The 19,457-nt window shown below is 46.7% G+C and overlaps 1 long non-coding RNA gene across 3 annotated transcripts; it reads left to right on the forward strand.

Moving 5' to 3' along the window:
* Positions 1-12,396: 12,396 nt before the first annotated feature.
* On the forward strand, positions 12,397-13,459 carry LOC144768870 (uncharacterized). 3 transcript variants are annotated; one of them, XR_013598650.1, is made up of 5 exons: positions 12,397-12,473; positions 12,562-12,626; positions 12,717-12,813; positions 12,900-12,949; positions 13,239-13,459. It is a non-coding gene; the product is annotated as an uncharacterized LOC144768870 (long non-coding RNA). The 3 variants fall into 3 exon arrangements; XR_013598649.1 differs by having other exon boundaries at positions 12,403-12,473; positions 12,896-12,949; XR_013598648.1 differs by lacking the exon at positions 12,900-12,949 and having other exon boundaries at positions 12,403-12,473.
* Positions 13,460-19,457: the final 5,998 nt, after the last annotated feature.

Below are 19,457 nucleotides of genomic sequence, written 5' to 3' on the forward strand. Positions count from 1 at the left end.
CATCAATCAGTGGGGAGTAGATAGGCATGACAGATTACAACGGGGGAGAAAGGTCCGCATTACGTACCCTTTCACTATTTGCAAAGATTTTCCTACGTATATTTGCAAACAGGGAATACCTCCAAAAAGAACCAATTCCCAAACAGTCAATGTTTGGGGAAACAATCAATCAATGAGGAACGAAATAGGCACGACGTGTTAAAGGTTTGCGTTACCTACCCTTCACTATCTGCAAAGGGAGAGAGAATATTCCTATTCTTCCTCGTTTGCAGGCAGAGAAGATTCTTAAGAGAACCAACTTCGAACAATTCAATGGTCGATTCAAACAATCAACAAGGGGTACTGTGAACACAAATGAACGCCGCTTATGTACATACACATTGGTATTATCAACAGGTTGTTCCTAATGTTTCTATTTTAGGGAGGTCAAAAAGAGATCCCATTAGTGGCCTACTGATTTTGCTCGATTCCTTTTGTTTTTTTACACGATTTTTTGCTATCTGCAAAGACTAAACAGAGTATTGCGACTCTGTGCTTGTTTGTAAATAGAGAATGAACCAAAGAGAACAATCAATCAAATGGAGAGAGAAGCAGGCACGACGGATTACAACGGGGGCAAAGGCCTGCGTTAACTACCCTTCACTATCTGCAAAGAGAGAGTACTCCTAATAGAAATGAGGGGTGGGGGGCAGCATTCAAAGCAGATCAGTGTGCATAAACATGAAAATGTTTTTACTTACCACGTACTTGACATTCGACAGCTTATGATATTTGCTATTAAAAAACCATTGAAATTCACTGAAAAAACCATAGGTTATAGACCATATATAGTTAGGAATTAGCATTTACAAAACCTTGAAAATTCACTGAAAAAACCATAGGTTATAGACCATATATAGTTAGGAATTAGCATTTAAAAAACCTTATTTTACTCACACAAAACCATTGAAATTCCATATATAGTTAGTTGCACTAACTATATATCGCGCACCCGCAATCCACTGCTGATCATGTCACATATTACATCATTCATGACATGATCAGTGACATCACTGATGACATCACTGATGACATCTCAAATGACATCACTGATGACATCACTGATGACGTCTCATTTGACATCATTCTTGTGCTAATACGATAAACCTCTTCAGACTCTAATATAACCTTAGATACACTCAGTGTATACAGACACTCACACACTGCCACTCATCCATGGAGTTACTCACACACCCAGTCAGTCATGCAAAGAAACAATCTCACCTCCATTTCTTCAACTATACAGTTATACACACCTTACTTATTGAAACATATACTAACACATATTTACTCTCTTATACAATCCCTGATACAAGTTCACAATGATCGATACAACCACTCACTCATTCAGTGGCTCTCATGCACAGTTATTTATATATGCCAACTCTCACATGTACTGTGTTTTACATATGTACTTACTATGACATGTAGCATTGAGATATCCATTCACTCATCAATACACTCATGCACACAGTCAACTGCCCATGTAGCTGTTTCCACATGCACTCTTGAACTCATACACCTAGTGAATAAACTGCTCACACATCTATGCACAGAGTCACACACCTTCCAGCCACCCCCACACAAACTCAATCTCCCATAGAAATACTTGGGCAACCAATTAATAACACATATAGCCTCTCGTATAGCTAATGATCAACACATGCAGCAGTTTACATCACAACAGACATAATGATGCACAAATTAAGACAGTTTAGTCACTAACCCATGCATTCAGTGAGACACATTTAATCACTCACTCATACAGTCAGTCACGCACCTACTAAATCCTTCATCCAGACACTTATACATCCACTCATTCTTCAATATCTAAGACATATTTTAACTTTACAGAAACATACAGTCACTGGATGTTGTCATCAGTGATGTCATCAGTGATGTCATTTGAGATGTCATCAGTGATGTCATCAGTGATGTCACTGACCATGTCATGAATGATGTAATATGTGACATGATCAGCAGTGGATTGCGGGTGCGCGATATATAGTTAGTGCATAACTATATATGGAATTTCAATGGTTTTGTGTGAGTAAAATAAGGTTTTTTAAATGCTAATTCCTAACTATATATGGTCTATAACCTATGGTTTTTTCAGTGAATATATATATATACACACAGAAAATATACACATAAAAACTGATTTTTTTTTTTTAAATTAAGCCATTCAATAAACATTTACAGAAGCTTTGTTTACACACATAGAACATATCAGGAGGGATCATAATATACGTATCATTACAGTACATAACACAACACAAAAAAGAAGAGGAAACCAAAAATGGTCATTATATAATCAATCTGTCTCGGGCAGTTCTAATTCATTCAGAAGACAAGCCATTATAATACACATTTCTAGCCGCCAAGCCTCAGAGCCAGCCAAGTCTTGAACCCAATACATAGAAGGAGCAACAGTTAGGCCATATCAGGATTATTTTAGATATTCTGTGAGCGCCCCCCCCCCATATTTTTATGCCTAACCTGTGATTATGAAGCCCTTTTAGGGCATACAAACTATATTCTAGATTATATATTGCATGAAATCTGCCCCTCCACATTTCAAAGGATGGTGGCTTTTTTTTCCTCCATAACGACGCAATACATAATCTTGCAACCGCTAGACAGATACAATTAAGATATCTATATTGATATGCCCCCTGTTCCATCAATGAGTCATCCAGTAGTCCCAGCTTTATCACCTTAAGGGGTTATCACAATCTGTTCCCCTGTCAGCTTTGCCAAGAAAGCTTCCATTTTATGTATCAACTGTTGCAACTCTGGACAATCATAAAACATATGGATGCTATCAGCTTGCTTTACTCCACATCACGTGCACCTGCCCTCATTTACCCCCCCCCCACTGTGATATTTTGGCGGGCGTATAATACAAATTGAAAAATTGTGATTTGAGCCTGGAAGATATCAAAAGTGTATCAGCCACCGCAATTGATTCCTGCAGGATATCCCCTTCCTGCTTCAATTCCTTATTCCATTTAGAATTCTGTACATCGAGGTCATCCCTTTGTATTTCAATAAGGCTTTGATATAGGTTACCTATCCTACCGTGCTTTCTCAATATCTCCAGAAAATTACTTTTCCTAGCCAAATTCATTACATCTACTCTTCTTGTTAGGTAGTCCTGTATTTGCAAGCATTTAAAAAAAATCAGCTTGAGGGAGATTATATTCAGACACCAACGCAGAGTAGGCCTTGATAGCACCATTATTAATTAAATCCCCCAAGGTCATAAAACCCTTTCTCCGTCATCTAGCCATGACCGTATCAGAGAAAATTAGGGGAGGTAAAGCTAGAGTGGAGATAGGAGTATAAAATTAAGTTTACAAATCTTCAACATCTTACTAATCTGTGACCATGCATTATAAGCAGCATGAAACACCTTAAAACAATTTTTCTTGTAGTAGCTGGGCTCTAAATTCTGAAGAAAATTCCTCTGTTTTTGCGCCAACAAAATCTTATAAATATTCGGGGACTCTTCTACCATTTCCTCCTCTTCTCCAATCAACAATATGTCCATTTGTTGTAGTAAGCACACTCAGTAGTAGAACAAGAAATTTGGAACAGCCCACACCCCTCGATGTCATGGTAAAGTCATGTACCTCATTGCACGGTGGGGCTTTCCTTGTGCCCACAGGAAACTGCTGCAAATAGATTGTAGGTTCTGCACATGGTCAGCGACTAGCTGCCGCCTCCCCCCCAAACCGGCACCCAACACCCAGAAACGTGGACACGAGACTTCTTTACTTTTTGGAAGGCGGGCGCTAGTCGCCCGGCCGTATTTATTAAGATATGAAATTAAAAAAGGTTTTAATTGCATGATCAACAATTTATACAAAAATCAGCAGGACATTAGATACAAAATTATTGTCAACAAGTTTGAGAGCCTGACCTTAACAAAACTCTAATACATGTTGTTTCCTAACCGAGACTAACATCCTCATCTTGATTTTTGTACATTTCTGGCCATATGGCAAGGTCACTACCGGTGTCAGGTCCTACAAGCTGCGCCTCCCCTAGAGACGTGCGCATGCGCAGTGTTACCCCGGGAATTGCCCGGTCTACGCCCTGAACTCCATTTACCCACTAAAGGAGGGCCCTTACTCTGCGCCATCCGGTGACGTCATGAGTCCACGCGCGCGGGGTGGCTACCAGCCTAAGGAAAGCGTGAACTACTCCTACCCGCGCTCCTTTGCTTTGCATCATCCATTACCTTGCCCCTGGAGTTCTAGGAGTGGCCCGCAGGCCCCTCCCCCTGGGCGGGAACCTCCATAGGATGATGCCCGCCCCCTCAGACCTCAAATATGTGCTCACCGATAATGACCTTACCGCATGCCCCATACCTAATAAATACGACGACCTATGGGAAAAATTCTAAAGGACAGCTACACTGGCTAATAAATAACAGCATTACCGTACAGCTACAAAGGGAAAAAAGGCCTAAAGACACTTGGCATCCAAGAAAAAGTACTTCACACATAATTCGCGAAAAAGGGGGAAAAAATTCCTAAACAAAAGGGGGAAAAAATTCCTAAACATACAGCATCATCAAAATATACCGACAGATTCATTACTATTACCATGTAATACATGTGGACAGTACCTTCGCAAACTTACCATTAAACCGGACATAATGAATGCCACAAAACTTTGTTCCAAGGGATGGTGGGTGGGAAAACAAAGAAGCCCCGAGCGCGGGGCACACGGTGCTGTGGGAGAGCGTCCAGGGACAAGGGGGTCTCCTGGGCGCTCCCCACCTCTTTATTCTCCAGGGGCCAGGCGGGGGGGGCACGCCCCCCCCGGCCCGCCCCTCCTGTAGCCCGCCCCCCCTGACCCGGACCTTTTACCTGGTATCCGGGAGGCCGCCGGCCAATCGGTGGTGGGTCGCGCCCCCCAGGGCCCGCCCCCACCACCGAGAGACAACAAAGGAGAATGGGGGGGAGACGGTCGCCGTGCCGCCATGCGTGCGGGGGGGCCGAGGGCCCCCCCTTTTCACATGGTCAGCGACTAGCTGCCGCCTCCCCCCCAAACCGGCACCCAACACCCAGAAACGTGGACACGAGACTTCTTTACTTTTTGGAAGGCGGGCGCTAGTCGCCCGGCCGTATTTATTAAGATATGAAATTAAAAAAGGTTTTAATTGCATGATCAACAATTTATACAAAAATCAGCAGGACATTAGATACAAAATTATTGTCAACAAGTTTGAGAGCCTGACCTTAACAAAACTCTAATACATGTTGTTTCCTAACCGAGACTAACATCCTCATCTTGATTTTTGTACATTTCTGGCCATATGGCAAGGTCACTACCGGTGTCAGGTCCTACAAGCTGCGCCTCCCCTAGAGACGTGCGCATGCGCAGTGTTACCCCGGGAATTGCCCGGTCTACGCCCTGAACTCCATTTACCCACTAAAGGAGGGCCCTTACTCTGCGCCATCCGGTGACGTCATGAGTCCACGCGCGCGGGGTGGCTACCAGCCTAAGGAAAGCGTGAACTACTCCTACCCGCGCTCCTTTGCTTTGCAGCATCCATTACCTTGCCCCTGGAGTTCTAGGAGTGGCCCGCAGGCCCCTCCCCCTGGGCAGGAACCTCCATAGGATGATGCCCGCCCCCTCAGACCTCAAATATGTGCTCACCGATAATGACCTTACCGCCACAGGCCAGCATTGTTAACCGACGATCTGGCCTCCCCCTGCCTAGACCTACCCTACAAAGTTCTCACTGTAGCAACACCTTCCAACCAGGCCCTGACATCATCAGACCACAGGACCCTTCCTTCCTCCGTCAAATGGACTCCCCTCACCAGGTAGAACAAATACACCCATGTTGGATCATCTGCAAGCGAGGGGGGGCTTGGAATAATTTGTCCCACTGTGTGTTGATCCTCTTTATCGAGTGATTCAACGCCCTGACCGAGTCCCTGCCACCACGGGATAAGTTGAGACCCTACTACTGTGCCACCCGGGTAAGTCCTGAAGACCCACCCACAGTGGAGATGAACTCATCAATGAGTATTCGCCTCCCCAGTTTGGCCAATTCAGTCCCCCCTAGGTGAAGTATCACCACTGAAAGGAGGTCGGGCTGCTGAGCTAAAAGTCCCTGAAAGAAGTTCCTGAACTGACCATGGCACAGACCCTCAAACCAACTCTTCCCTGTCCTGCGTCCAGCCTGTTGCTTGTGCTGGCACATTGTAGCTCCACAACTTCTGGTGATGAGTTCCTCCCCTGCGTGACAGGTTTGAGAAACTGCAAGAACCAGGAAAAGACCAAGAAAACCTGGGTGACAAATTCCCACTTCCACCTTAGGGAATGGGTAGCACTTACACCTGCCAGCAATACCTGGGCCCTTGGTGTCCTCTTTCGACGTATGCTTCCCTTTTGACGTCCACCAGCTGCTGATGTTGCGGTGTGGAGCACTCCCCAGATATCCGCCATGGACCCAGCCGTGACTGACGTAAGCATCCCTTGGGCTGTCCACCTGTTGCAGCTGTTGTGATGTGGAGCACTCCAGGTATCCACCATGGACCCGGTCATACATAAATTGGAAAGATAGACACACACCATTAGTGTTTCCGGCAATAACTGCTGTACACGCGTCAGACTTACATTACCATCAGTCGCTAAGTTTTAGATAATCTTAGTGCCAGATCACTACACATTAACACGTCGACAGTAAATGTTAAGCATAGCCTCAGTTTGTCTGTTTTCTACCCACGTCTTCATGCATAGGATCTATGTGCAAAACAAGACAGCCTACTTAGCAGTGCAGCATCACAGTCTTTAGCTAAAAGAATTAGCACAGCCCTAACTCCGCCAGGCCATAAGCTGGCCCCAAGGACCTTTTCCGCTCGCCACTTTGGCTTCTGGGAAATATCATCCCAGCCACCCGGACATGATCACATGCATCCCCAGAACTATGTGATGCCGCAACTAGGCTCTTGGGCACCTTTTAGGTGTGACATCAGGGTGTGTATCATTATCAGGACCCCAAGTAGTCGTTCTAAAGGCTCTAGGCCCTGTCTCTATGCCATTCGTGGTTCCCCCACCAGTGTTTATTAATATATGGCTTTGGTGCACCCCTAGAGCTCAACGTATATGGTGCTAAATTACTGTGTGCTATATAAGTCTTCACACCGTAATTATTCGCCTCAAATCTCATCATAGGCTCAACGTATATTGGCCAATTTACTTGTGTGTTAAATAAGTTTACTGACCGAACTAAAGGGGTGTGTTTAGTACAAATACATATATTTGTTGTTATACACCTGTTCTTTTTTCATTTACTCATTCATGAAATTAAAGACTGGTAAAACAAGCAGCTCTATATTCCCTCAAGACTTAGCCTGAAGGCGGCACGCAATACAGCTAACCCTAGGATAGCTTACTAATAATGTTGACTTTAACCTATCATCCATGAAGGGTCGTTTGGACAGGTGCAATGTTTGGACTGGTGCAATGTCCCCCCTAGATTAGTGAACAGCATCTGATATGGTGATTACCTCCACAATGAAATAAGTCCATTGTTTGGCTTTCTGCTTTGGCTTGCAAAGGAAAGTGGGACCTGGGAAACTGGCTTTCTCAGTCTCGTCAAGCCCTACCCTTAGATGTCGTTAATCCCCAGGTTGACCCCAATAGAAGGTGGTATACCCTATTCGTGAATGGTTCCATGATTGTTCTAACTATCACCTAGCAGACACCAATGATAGTCGTTCTATAGTGTCAAAATTTGACTTATGTCAATGGCTGTTCCTTGCGTAAGAGAAATAAGCAGCAACCATGGCTTGGATAAAGTATTGCAAGTGCTTAGAGGACATCAATAAAGCAGCCCAGGAATGTCAACATCCATCTGATTCTCCAGGTGAAATTTAATGTCACCCATGTAGCGTGGGCTCTGATTTAGACAATGAGTTTTCCAGACCTGAACTCATCAACTGAATGCCGACAGAGCATCTTTGGGTAACTCACAACCCATGGTGGGGACCCGTCCCATCAGGGAGCTGCATCTGCCTTGTGAATTCTACCCAAGTACAACCCGAGCATTTTAAAACGCCCAAGCTCCATATTGCTGAGTCCCCCCCAGCACGTGGATGCGATCCAGTTGATGGGCATCGGTGACTTTGTGTACATCGGGTCCCATTGAATACAGTGAATACTGCCAGTGCTAATTTAAGATAGAGTAAGTGCCACCGTTTTGGGCTGACTGGACTCTTAAATGCTTGAAAAGCTGGGGAAGTGTTACTTTACCACATTTGTGTTAAACTGGTTACTGATGAAAGAAACTTTTATGGTACAAGTCTAATTTCGGCTAGAAAGGCAGCAGCATGCCCCCCAATAACCTTAATGTAACAATATAACACAATAATATACACCAAGTAATATAACAAGAAAATTAAAATTTTCCAGGGCACAACATCACGAAATAGTCAAAACTGCATCCAACCCAACAGCTATAGCCCAGCGCAGTATTTTGCAATAATGAAGTACAAACACTGCATCACAAAATTTAGCAGAACACATCACCTTCACCTTAAAATGTCACACAATTTGGTAACAACAAACCCTGAAGTAATTTTTAACACACACCCGAATGTCTCAATTTACTACGAAGGACATAACAATGTTCTGTGATCTGGGACATTCTGTTTTGTTAGGCACGGGGAGATTACGTGATTTGTCCAGAATTACAGGATGTTGAGCGTCATTGCAGAGTCTCGAACCCAGTTCCCCAGAATTGAGAGCAACCACCCTAGCCGTTACAGCCACTTTGTATGTGGTTGGAAGAATTAGCCCCTCACGAAATATTTTTAAGCCCCCCCCCTCGAAATTGTTGCTCTAGTTGCCCGCCTGGTCATAATAACCACGGCTGAGCCTAACAGACACTCATCATGCATTGGAAAAGGAGAGGGGGCCCCGGTGCCCGTAATGACAAGTCACCTCTGCAAACCTGTTGACCTCGGAGCAGTTGTAAGAGTTTAGACACAGCTCATATCAGGCCTGTGTTCTCTGTCTCATATGCTGGAAGACAAATATTCTGCAGAATTCATTTATCAAAACCTTGTGTAACACCGTGGATAGGTGATGGTTTTCAGGGGTCCCAACCATCACTGATTTAAAGTCAGCTGAAAGACACAACATGGGACACAACATGGGAGACAAGCCCCCAGAGACGATGGTCCAGGCTGGCATAAAATGGCCGGGTGATGTGGCTCATATCTATGACGTTTGTTTGCGCTTTACAAGTCAGCTTGGCACATAACTCAAAAACACAATCTAGTACTATAATCCAGTAGAAATAGCTTCTCCATTATATGGTCAACAATACCATCTCCTCAATCTATGGCATGAAAAAATTCCAAGAATATCATATTGCGCGCGTTGTAATAATGCGGGTGCGTTCTTCGGCACGGTGCATTAATTCTGGCATTTCTCTTTGTTTTAACTTCAGTTAAGGGTGACGCGTGTGCAACTGTCTCGTCGACCTGTTGCCCAAGATGCCGCGCGGGGCTTACATAGAGGTGCGAGTAGGGTGTTGACAGAGCGCGCCCAGAGATAACGCCCCGAGTGCGCCACATACCGTGTGTAAGCTATAAGAACTATTTATTCTGGACGCAGCTGCCTCCGTGGCAGCGCCCATGCATCTGAGTAAACGGGTCGCCGTGGTCCTGAAAGGAAGGGGCGACATTGATGGATGCCTGGAGGGCGCCTGGGCTGGTTAAAGAGTAAAAGCGGGCAGCTGGACCAGCTGAAAGAAGGGTAGAGTGGCACTGCTCTGTAACCCTCCAACTCATTCATAAATGTCGGTCTCAGCGTGCCCCCCGTTATCTCCCGGCATGTCTGTGGGCACGGAGGTGCATGGATTGGCATTATTTATGAGAATGGAACGGAGTACCCTGCGGAACTCTCTTTGATGGTCCAAAAAAGTGTGATGAAGCGTGTTCCCAGCTCACTGAACGCGCTCTAGCGCCTCAGTTGGAGAATGCAGGGTTGTACAAATGAAATTACACACTATGTTAGGATCCGTCTCTATCACACACTGTAGGAAGAGTCCTACAATACTCTTGCAAACGCCTCATTCGAGCGAGGGGCAAATTCCCACAAAAAGGCGGGCATCTCCCACAATACGGTATTTGCTTGATTATAACACACCCGTTCACATATGTAGACCGACCTTTACAGTGTCGGTGCCTATAGCCGGTGCTAGAGACATGGGGAGCAGTCTCGGGAAGGGTTAAGAGTAGTGTACAATTTGTTTAATTCTCCTCCCGGTGATCAGTTTGCCACGCAGTGCCTAGAAGTAGGTAGGCGGTGGTACATAAACACATGGGTTTTCATCAGTTTCATTAATCCAAGGGCACCAGTGAAAAGTCACCAAAAGTCAAGGGTAACACATGGACATCACATGCTCTTTAGCCAGCGACAACATCACAGCAAGTGGCCTCACACAAACTGTGATTTGATGATGGGCCTCTGTGCTGAAGACAGATAAGACATTGTTTCAGAGGAGCTAACCCTACAGAGTATTACACCAAGGGCACCTTACTCTCCAAGCGGTGGAAGCAAACGAACAGCTTGCTGTACAAAAATGGCTCTACCTGTCCGCGGTAGCTGCTTATCTCGCTATGAAATAAAATAAAAAGGTGTATATGTCTTACGGCACAAAAGACAAACAAACAGGAGGTCAGCTTTACGGAGGGGAAATGTCAACCCGCCAAGTAAGAATTTTCACTGACGTGGGGGAAATACTAAAGTGACCAAAGAAAAAAGGGACAACCTAACCTGTACCCACATAAAAGACAAGTTTCCAGAAGAGGGCCATGCACATAGATAAATAGAAGGCTTCCATATTTACATGTAGTCTGCAGGAAACTACCAAACGTGTGTAAGCATGAACTGAGGTTCCTTTCTGCTCTCCCCCTCTACTCCGCACTGGAAACACTGCCATTACCCCGCAGACATACATGCTATTTGTACACCTGTGCGCTCACGACGGCAAGAGCTTTCCATAGCCCATTCTACTGGAAGTAGACCATTCGTATAGGTCCCTGCTGAGCCCCCCCCCCCCATAACACCCCTGCTTTCCCCCTACTTAACTTGTGTCCAAGGCGCACTTCTCCGCGAGCCATCGACCCGCCCGAAACCTCTCTCGGAAACACTCGTCCCCCCGGTCATCCTGCCCACGTGGAGCACCGCCGTTTCGCCATTCTTCGTCCCTTGCGGGTCCACGACCGACCAGGGACATCCTCCTTTTCCCGCTGGACCGATCCCGACGTGCTTGGAACCTGGAAGGGGAAATAAACCAATGCGCCCGACTCTCAGCTCCAACGATGCGGCGGGCCCCACGCGGCTGGCTCAGCGCGGCCCCGGCCGTCCAAAGCCTGCAACAGAGAGCAAAATTTCAAAAGTTCCGGCGCTGAGTCTTGATCCGCCAACAGGATCCCAGAAAACCGCTCTCTCCCGCCTGTAATCGAGTTCCTGTAAAAATAAAAGCCAAATTGTTAATAAACAAAGAAGCCCTGAGCGCGGGGCACACGGTGCTGTGGGAGAGCGTCCAGGGACAAGGGGGTCTCCTGGGCGCTCCCCACCTCTTTATTCTCCAGGGGCCAGGCGGGGGGGGCACGCCCCCCCCGGCCCGCCCCTCCTGTAGCCCGCCCCCCCTGACCCGGACCTTTTACCTGGTATCCGGGTCAGGGAGGCCGCCGGCCAATCGGTGGTGGGTCGCGCCCCCCAGGGCCCGCCCCCACCACCGACAGACAACAAAGGAGAATGGGGGGGAGACGGTCGCCGCGCCGCCATGCGTGCGGGGGGGCCGAGGGCCCCCCCTTTTCAGTTGTTTCCCAGTAAGTTCCAGGGGAACACATCTAAAGTATACACTACTTTGGCCAGAACATCAATTTTTAAAGCATTATATTTGCCTACTAAGGATAAATGCATGCCTCCTATTCTATCCAAATCCTTCCTAATTTTGGATAGCAATTGTTCCCAATTAGATGTTACCATCTTTTCTAAGTATGCATTGATACGAATGCCCAAGTATGTAACTTCTTCTATAACCCTGGCATCATTAATATATGCTTAATATATACTTGCTCTGTGCAAATTATTTGTGTTTTTGCAATATTTAACTTAAATCCAGATTTTTCCCCAAAAACTTACGGCTAGTTGTTCAATCTCTCGCATAGATTTATCTGGATCTGGTGAGATCACAGCAATGCTTTTTTATACTGAGTCACGAGCCCAGGCAAGAGAACAACAAATAAAGTTTCTTTTTCACATTTTTTTCACGTTACGCTCTTGTCGTTGTATCGTTCCCTTTAAATATTCGTAAAGTCTATACCGATGTACACACCGGAAGTCAGTACTGTCGGCTACCAGCGTCCTTGGAAATACACCCACGGGAGGTAAGCAATTCGAGCCGGTAGAGCATCTCGAACATGCCATAAATTAAACAGATCATGAGTGTTAAAACTCAGTTTCATCCTATTACAGGACTGCGCAATACCGCTCTTTGAAGCAAGTAACAAGCCAGAGACACCGTCTACGGGCCAGTTCGGGTAAGAGCCTCAACTACAGAGGGTTCAGACACCAATGCACCGTTTCAGGTGACATTTGAGGATACTCATTACAATTACTAACGTTTTCAGATAACGCTCCGGCAAATCAATTCTTGTTTGATTCACAATCTTCATTGAACGCAAAAGACTCGATGAGCCTTACAAGAGACAGAAGCAGCATAATGCGGTAAGAACGCAATCTACACCATTATGGTGGAAACAAAAGTCTCGATAAGCGTAGAGTTATAACCTCTCACTGTCTCGTTCAGGTAGAGCCATCAGAAATTGAATATAACGTGGGTTTTGTTGCCGCACACTTTTTAGTGAGTATACATTTTGTTATATCGGCCGTTAGCACAGTGTATAGCACCACGTTAGGAATCACTGGGAGGTGTACCGTAGATATCCTATCATGAGTACTATTTACGTAGCGCACACAAACGTCACCACTCTCTTTTTTAAATATCCGTTTTCACTTTTTTATTAAAATACTTTCCACTTCTCACTTTGAATCATAAGTTGGCTGTGCGAATTCTATAAATAAGCATGTAAAATCTTGAAGGTCATTAAATGTAAATTGTTACAATGTGTTGTATTTTTGGTATATTACAGAATCGCGTCTTGGCACCTAGAGTCATGGATTTTCGTTTTTACTTTTACCCCTGAGGAAGGGTACTAAGAAACCCGAAATGTATTGGGAATTATAACTTTGAACTGTTTGTTTAATTTGGCAAACCACAGCGTGTGGTTCTTTGTAATTTTGATGTGATTTAAATTCTGCGAATCAATTGTTTAAACACGTAAGCTTGAAAGCAAACATATAAATTGATGTAACCACGAAAAGTGTTCATGTGGTTACTTTTTGATGAACTTTTGGATTTATTGATGTATTAAATTAGTACTATATTAGAGAAACCTTAGGGCCTCAGGGGGAGAACCCTGCAGGCTTGGATTCTTCAAAGCCTCAACAGAGCAGAGATCACAGCAATGTCATCCGCATATGCTAATATAGTTACTTCCATCCCAGACGGAGCTCCAAACTCATTTAGCCTAGTTTCCAATACATTTAAAAAGGGGTTAATGTATAGGGTGCCTCTTGCTATTACAACTGAATCGGGCTCAAGACCCATTGCACATATTTTGGCTTTAGGTTCTTTATACATAGTTCTCAGAGCTTGAATATACCCAGGTCCAAAGCGTTGCCGCCTCATAGTAGCCCACACGAACTCCCAGGAGACACGGTCAAACGCTTTCTCAGCATCGAGTAGCACTACTCCGCAAGGTGTTTTCTGAACATTAGCAATGTCCAACATAGTGACTACTCGGCCGACATGGTTGACTGTGCCTCTTCCTGGGATGAACCCGTGTTGGGGAACAGATACTATAGGCATTATTACACGTGAGAGGCGTGTTGCCAGAATCTTTGCATAAATCTTTCCATCGCAATTTAAAAGCGAAATGGGTTGATAAGATCCAGGTAGCATAGATGGCTTATCTTTTTCTTTTTTAAACAACTATACCCGCCTCATCCCATGATGTTGGTGCATCCCCTTTCTGAGCCTCCCAGAAAAGTGACAACATATCTAACTGCATTTCAGTTAAGACAGTCTTATAGACTTCAAGCAGCAGCATATCCGGCCCTGCAGCTTTCCCTGCTGCTAAGGATCCAACCGCCTCCACTAATTCTTCCAGAGTTATGGGTTCTTCCAGGTATGCAGAGTCTTCTACACTTAGGGCCTCATTTATGAGGCTGTGCGTCACTTTTACGCCACCGGTGCGTCACTTTTTGTGACGGACCAGCAGCGGAAAAAATTTGCCTTGTTGCACCATATTTACAAAGTGACGCTTCTAGGTAGATGCGTCACTTTGTAAACCCCTGTGCTACATTATACCTGCGCCAGGTATAATGTATGCAGCGGGGCATTCTGACGCAAGAAAAGGTCATAGAAGTGACGCAGTGAAATGTATAAGATTTCACTGCGCCACTTCTAGGACGCAAATGCGTCAATTTCTTACGCTTGCCTCACAGTAGGCATAAGACTGACGCAGGCCCTTTCACATGGGGCTTGCCCCATGTGAAAGGACACATTGCTGGAGTTCGTCACTTTTGTGACACACCCCAGCAATGCGTCACTTTTGCACCATACAGATACGGCAAAAATACTGACGTATCTGTAACTCCTTGCGCAATGATGCGTCATACTGTAAATATGATGCATCATTGGTATCGCAAGAAGGGCACAATGAAAAGTGACGCATCGCTGTTTTCACGCAGCGATGTGGCACTTTTCATAAATGAGGCCCTTAGTGTTTTCCTATATGGGTCTTTACCAAAAGCACTTGATCTATCCTGATTTTCATGCTCCTCTGTATATAACCCCTCATAAAAAGCTCTAAAAACTTCTAGAATCTCCGCCGGTGCTGCTACAACTTTACCATTTGCATCTTTAACTGTGGCAATTGTGTCTTTTACCTGCCTATTCCTGATTTTCTTGGCCAAACACCCGCCTGTAGTCTCCCCAAACTCATGACATTCCCTTTGATATGTTTGACATTTTTGCCGTTGACTTTTGCCCATTCCTCATTTATCTTGGTCTTATAGCGTGCTACCTCAGCTTGTGCTTGAGAGCTATCCCTCTTTGTTGTTAACGTAATATTATTTGTAGGTGTGACAAAAGGTTTTGATTTTGCCAGTGATAACATTAACGTTTTGTTCTAAGAATAACACAGAACTTCACCAGTTAGAGTAAGCAGCGCTTAGTACAACTTGTGCCACTGCCATATGGCCGGGATGCCCGCCACCTCCTCCCAACACGTTTCCCCAAGAATGGGAAGTCAGACAATAGTTGAACTTTTGGAAGGCGGGAGGGAGTCACCCTCCCGGCCGTATTTATTAAAATATGAAACAAAATTTAAAACATTAAATAAAAGTTTCATCATTATGCATAATGTACAATTTGTCATTTATTACATTTCGATGCAGTCATGTACTTTTGGCTAACATCCTGAAAATGCATACGCTCTAACTCAAATTGTACATCCTAGCATTAAGGGCCAACGGCAAGGTCTTAACCGGTGTCAGATCCCTACTACCAGACTCCCGCCCTCACGGTGTGAGTGGCACATGCGCAGAGGACTGTACCCTCATTGCCAACTGTAACTTCCCTTGTCGTGTTGGGGGCCCCCTTTCTACTCGACGCCATCTTAAGGGTCGTCCGAGTTCCCGTATGAGGTCTCTGTAGGAAGGACAGCGTGGACTCTCCCCCCATCCCCACACTCTCTATCCGCCGTCGCGGATATCCGGCCCTGCGAAATTAGTAGGAGGGGCATTTAACCGCCTCCCCCCTGGGAGGGGCCCATGGCCATCTCCCCCTAGGCGCCCCATCCTTAGTGGGTGCCGCCTCCCCGTGGAAGGGGCCAATGGCCGTCTTCCCCCGGGCGCTCCCATCCATTGTGGGTGGCGCCCCACTCTAGGGACCTTGAAATTACTGCTCACCGATCATGACCTTACCGCCCGACAAATAAATACGACAGTTGTTTACCTACTAAGGAAAGGAAAAACTCGACATCATCCTACTGTGCCATCAATTGCTCTCTCCTGCAAGAAGACATATCAGCAAAAGGTCAATCTTTAATCTCAACATTCCTTCATTCTTTCTACCAAGGAAAAAAGGCCTATACTTCCATCTCTCTGCAAGACTTTATTTCTCCAAACATTTGCCATAAGGGGCTGGTGGGTGGGTCAAAATTGCTGCTTGTTCCGTCGAGGGCTCACGGGCAACGAGTGGTGCAGCCTTCCGATCTGAGGAACAAGAGGACGCTCCTCTGGATTCCCGCTCCTTTATTCTTCTGCGGGAGGGCGTGTACCCGTCCCCGGTACGCCTACGGGGCGTGGTCGTCTTCTGTTGAGGTATCTAGGACAACCCCTCTTGGGCGGGGGAAGGCGCGCCCCAGCTACGCCGCTTCGGGCATACCAGCCGGGCTACGCCCACCCCGCCCAAAATGGTTTCCCGGGAGGTTCGGGGCACCCATCCATACGTTCGGGGGGACCGAGTGGTCGCCCCTTTCCATATGGCCGGGATGCCCGCCACCCCCTCCCAACACGTTTCCCCAAGAATGGGAAGTCGGACAATAGTTGAACTTTTGGAAGGCGGGAGGGAGTCACCCTCCCGGCCGTATTTAATAAAATATGAAACAAAATTTAAAACATTAAATAAAAGTTTCATCATTATGCATAATGTACAATTTGTCATTTATTACATTTCGATGCAGTCATGTACTTTTGGCTAACATCCTGAAAATGCATACACTCTAACTCAAATTGTACATCCTAGCATTAAGGGCCAACGGCAAGGTCTTAACCGGTGTCAGATCCCTACTACCAGACTCCCGCCCTCACGGTGTGAGTGGCGCATGCGCAGAGGACTGTACCCTCATTGCCAACTGTAACTTCCCTTGTCGTGTTGGGGGCCCCCTTTCTACTCGACGCCATCTTAAGGGTTGTCCGAGTTCCCGTATGAGGTCTCTGTAGGAAGGACAGCGTGGACTCTCCCCCCATCCCCACACTCTCTATCCGCCGTCGCGGATATCCGGCCCCGGGAAATTAGTAGGAGGGGCATTTAACCGCCTCCCCCCCTGGGAGGGGCCCATGGCCATCTCCCCCTAGGCGCCCCATCCTTAGTGGGTGCCGCCTCCCCGTGGAAGGGGCCAATGGCCGTCTTCCCCCGGGCGCTCCCATCCATTGTGGGTGGCGCCCCACTCTAGGGACCTTGAAATTACTGCTCACCGATCATGACCTTACCGCCACAGACCGGATAGTTGACCGACTATCCGGTCCGCCCAAATCCTCCTAAAGGTCATGCTTCCTCAAACCCCTTAGCCATGCTACGAAGTCTCCTATGAGTAAGTCATTCCCCTCCCTGGACAGGTGAACCCCATCGTTCAGATACATTTGATCACCCCGAATACACCCATGAGGAATGTTATGCAACTGCGCAGAACGGAACAATCTACCTATTTTATTATTGACCCGTTTAACTGAATGGTTCAGTGCTGACACCGAAAGGCCCCCCTGCCACATCTTCCTAGGAATCATGTGGGACCAGGCAATCGTACACCCCGGGACTCTTTTAGCCAACCAGCTAACCGCTGACAAAATTCGTTCAAGTAACACTCGTCTACCCAGTGTCACCAAGTCGTTGCCTCCCAGGTGTACTATGACTACAGACGGCGGCGACCTATACCGCCCTAGAAGCCCCTCGAAAAATGATTCAAAGTGGTCAAAAACGAGCCCACCCTTCCCATGGAAGGACACTCTGAACCCGTATTCCCCAGGTGCGTGAATCGCGTCACCTTCCTTGAATACGTCGCCGGCGCGCCTCACGTATGAGTGGCCCACGACCCATACCATCCTTTCTCCAGTCGGTGGCCTCTGACCGCTGGTCTCCTGGTGCTGGGTCGACCTCAAATTCCGCCCCGCGTGGCAGGCTCGCGAAACTGTAAAGTAAACAAAGACAGAAAACGTGAGTGCATGTCAATTGATCACTCACAACATGTGCAATCGCACATACCTCTTGAAGCAATTCGAGGACCAACGGCCCAATTGTTTCACTTCCTCAGCACTCTGACCCCTGGCTGTAGCCTCAGTAGCAGCCCCTATCCTAAAGGAGTGGGTCCCAAAATCACACGGGTCCATACCCGCGTCAGCGATTGACAGTGCTAGCACTCTCTGAAACTGAAATCTCGTCAGTGGAGTGCCATCCTTGTGTCGGAGCAAGCTCCCCCCCATGCGGCCGCCCTTAGCGCCAAATAGTCTTCCACACACTTCAACGGGCAGATGGGGGACCCACGCTTGCGCTGTATGACCACACTGTTTCCCATAGCCCACTGGTCAGTCTTGGACCTGGCTATTACGATCACCATCGAATCACCCCTTATTTGGATGTGATCCCTGCACAAGCCTCCCTCCATATCTCTCTTGTTCCTTGCGACAAGTTCGCTCACCCTCATAGCCCCATGGAATGCCAATGTGAACGCTGCCCGGAACAGAACTGCTTCAAAATGGGAGGAACACGTCTCATCCAGCTTTGGCTTAGACAGACTGTCTCTGCTTTTAGCAATCGGGTGCCTCGTATCTTGCTTGCAACCCTCAAGGCGCTGCCAGCCGCGAAGGGCTTTTTTCACCAAAAAGGAACCTGTAGGGTCTTTTATGCCGTGTACCTGGGCCATGAATGAAATGGCCGCCCTGTGCCTACTGGCCGTTGCCGCTGATCGGCCCTCTCTGTGCAGCGCTACCAAGTACCCCAGGAAGGATTCCTCCTGACCCCATTTCTTACTCTCTGTGGGACCCAAATATGTGCAATAGGAACGAAACGCTCCTTCGTATGCTTTCCTTGTCCTGGGGGCTAAACTCGCTGCCACGAGGTCTTGTAATCCGGGGCACCGATTAGCCATATTGTTTCGGGGAATGGTGCTGCCTCTAGGTCCGCTGTGGGTAGATAACCCCTGAATGCCTGCATATGTGAACGAGAGAGTGCATCAGCCGCATGATTCAGTACACCTGGCACATGTTTCGCCCTGAACTGTACATTCAATCTCATGCAAAGCAGCACAATTTCTTTCAACAATCTCAAAATCAATTTACAGCGTGCTGCCTGTTGGTTAATGCACTCGACAACAGTCATATTATCAGACCAAAACACCACTGAGCGGTCCCTGAAGTCGTCAGACCATGTCATCAGAGCAACCCAGATGGGGAATAACTCCAGGAAACCAATGTTACTTGTGAGACCGTTGGAGTGCCACCATGTTGGCCATGTTTGTGCCGACCAT

The sequence above is a fragment of the Lissotriton helveticus genome, chromosome 1_1, assembly GCF_964261635.1.
Source record: "Lissotriton helveticus chromosome 1_1, aLisHel1.1, whole genome shotgun sequence".
Lineage (NCBI taxonomy): Eukaryota > Metazoa > Chordata > Amphibia > Caudata > Salamandridae > Lissotriton > Lissotriton helveticus.